Source organism: Cynara cardunculus (genome assembly GCF_001531365.2).
Source record: "Cynara cardunculus var. scolymus isolate 2C chromosome LG 14, CcrdV1, whole genome shotgun sequence".
Classification (NCBI taxonomy): Eukaryota; Viridiplantae; Streptophyta; class Magnoliopsida; order Asterales; family Asteraceae; genus Cynara; species Cynara cardunculus.
Window position 1 is genome coordinate 12662957 of NC_037541.1, and position 2911 is coordinate 12665867.

Genomic DNA, 2911 nt, shown 5'->3' on the forward strand with positions numbered 1-2911 from the left:
GTTTTAAAAAGTCGAACCTTCACAGCAAAAACACTGTGAAGGTTTTAAAAAGTCACCTTCACAGCATTTTTGCTGTGAAGTTTCAAGTGTAAAAAATTATGGTCTCACGGGTCTCACGAAAACAGGCTGGTCTCACATGATCCCATGTCTATATATATAGGATTGGGTTCCGGTGAGAAAAAAATTAGTGAGAAGCAGTAAGAAGGGATTTCCATCTTTGGATGAATCATAATTGAAGATTAACACTAGTGAGATGCATCAGATCAATTCACTTTTATAGCGCAATTCATGGGTAGGCATGAGATTAAAAAGATCGTGTGAGAAGGGAAGTTAGTGAGAAGCGTAAGAAGGGATATACACCATTAATCTCATGTTCACCCATGAATTGCGATTTAAGAGGAAATTGTTAAAATTGGTTTAAAATTTTAATTAAAGGGCATTTCAAGTATTTTAGAAATCTGGTCTCTTCTCCCTCCTCTCTCCCGCAAACCTTATCTCGCGAACACCATTCGTATATTGGTAAAATTTGTGTGTTGTTTTCATTGTGAACATTTATTTTAAGACAGAGGGAGTAGTCCATCAAAACGACATCGTATGCAACAAATTTACACATTAAACACAAATCGAGTAAGATTTAATACACTCACTAACTAGGTAAAACTTTCGGTCCTTGCCATCAAACTTACAGGATAAGATTCTCAGTACTTTTCACGTTAAACACTAATCAGATAAAAATAACCACTTTAACTTAGCATGCAAGATTATCGGTCCCTGTCGTCTCTCTTATCAATTAAGCTTCTAGTATGCTCACTTGGTAAATGCTTTTCTAATCAACATTTGATAAACGACCACTAAGGGGCCGTTTATGAAACGCTTACCCGGGTAAGCGTTTGCCAAGTCACATTACCTTACCGGATGAATACGATAAGAACTAAGAATCTTACCCGGTAAGAGCGAAACAATGACCAAGAGTCTAAACCCGGTAAGTGAAGGCGACGACTCTTACCACAATAAGCGCTTACCAGGTAAATTGTTGCATACAATGTTGTTTTGTTGGACTAAAATTATGCCCGATAAGTAAATGATAGTGTTGAATTTTACCGGTAAGCGCTTACCGAATAAGTGTGTGGTAAACGAACCCCTAAGTCAAAGAACCGGTTACAAGACCGGTCATAATCTTTTACACTATTTTTTTTAAAGATGGACCACTCATGGAAGTACCAAAAACCCGGTTAGGATCGGTTAAAAACCCAATCGTGCCTGTTTTCTGCTGCCCTACAAGCACATCGATATCACGATGAACGAATATAAAAACCCCAAGACCCAAAAATGACCGAATAAATACGTAAATAGAAAACGAAACACGAGTCTATAAAAGAAAAACTACTCGGTTAACTAAAAAAAACACATCAAGCTCCTTCCACACAAGACATCATCCATCGCCACTAGCCTCGCATTTCTTAGTTTTCGATTTTGGTTAGGAATCGAAGATTCCAACATAACAAAAGAAAAGAAAAACTTCTTAGTTTCCCATCACAAAATATCGAACTTCTTTCCAAAAGCCAAGCGTCGTCTTTAGATTTCAAAAGAAACGGGTAACATACGGCAACACCTTCCATCCTGTAAAACAAAAGAATTGAATCGAATACGGTAAGAACCTGATATGAGAATCGAATATCTACAAGGGGAAAATCAGATGAGAACCACAAAAATGTTGAGAACTGGAATAATCGATCTCAAGCGTTCAATGAGTTTCATCTACGATTCTCAGTATTTTTTAGATTATCTTCTAGATAGAAGATCCAATAAGAAACATGAAATTGAAAATCTTGATCTAAGGTTAGCCATGTCCTTAGACCATCTCCAACCAAAAATGCTAAATACTACTAAATTTTAGCCTACTAATCGTCTCCAACCTGTCAGTGTAAACATACAATCTTTTTTGTGTATATTCATTGGTTTAAGTAAATTAGGAGTTATTTGGCAGTTGCTAAATGGTTTGGTGCAGAATGATTAAGTGGCTCTCATGATATAGTGCAAAATAAAATAAAATTGTTTGGTAATTGTTTACAATGAAATTAGGGTGCTGAATGGTTAAGAGAGGTCTAGGATACAAAATCATTCAAAGAGTTTTAGAACCATTAACAGACCGACTTTTTTTGCCAAACAAGATTCACCTGTTAACGATTCAGATATTGCCTCTTAATGAAACTATTAAGAGGTAAACAAACTATTAAGACTTTTTTTTACCTTGAAACTTTACAGTAAACACTGTGAAGGTAACCTTCACAGTGATTTCGCTGTGAAGTTTCAGATTTTTTTATCTTTACAATGTTTTTGCTGTGAAATTTCAAGTGTAGAGAAGTGGTCTCATTCACGAAAACAGGTTGATCTCACGTGAAGCCAACCCTATATATATATATATATATATATATATATATATATATATATATATATATATATAGCTTTGTATCTATAATTAAATTATCACCTGGGAGTTGCAAAGTAGTCAAAACTAGGAGCCTTCAGGTAATATAGTTCACATAGAGGGGAAATAAATTAAAGGGTAGGGTCCACCATATGAGGAAGTTGACAGATGAAATGAAGCCACCATCATTATTGAATTTTCACAAAGATCTTTCCTTATATACTAAAAGTAAATTTGATTGGGACCATGTTTCCTCTTATGTGCTTAAATGTTTGTCATGTGACTCTGCACATGCACCTGACTATTTGGGGCTATGGTCCACTACCAATTTGCATCCTTCCTCATTTATACCTTCTGGAATTATAACAAGAAAACAAACAAACCTACTATATTCCACTCGAAAGTAGGGTCTAAGAATGGTAAGATATATGCAGTCCCGACCTCTAACTCCACACAGTAGAGTAGCTGTTTTGTGAACCCCCC

At 35.7% G+C, this 2911-nt stretch overlaps 1 protein-coding gene across 1 annotated transcript in view; it reads right to left on the reverse strand.

Moving 5' to 3' along the window:
• Nucleotides 1–1331: 1331 nt before the first annotated feature.
• LOC112526998 (DEAD-box ATP-dependent RNA helicase 8-like) overlaps nucleotides 1332–2911 on the reverse strand; it is a 15797-nt gene continuing 14217 nt past the window's right edge. The window contains exon 11 of the mRNA XM_025137462.1: nucleotides 1332–1620. The gene's annotated coding sequence lies outside the window, so the exon portion shown is untranslated. The remainder of the gene's footprint in view (nucleotides 1621–2911) is intronic.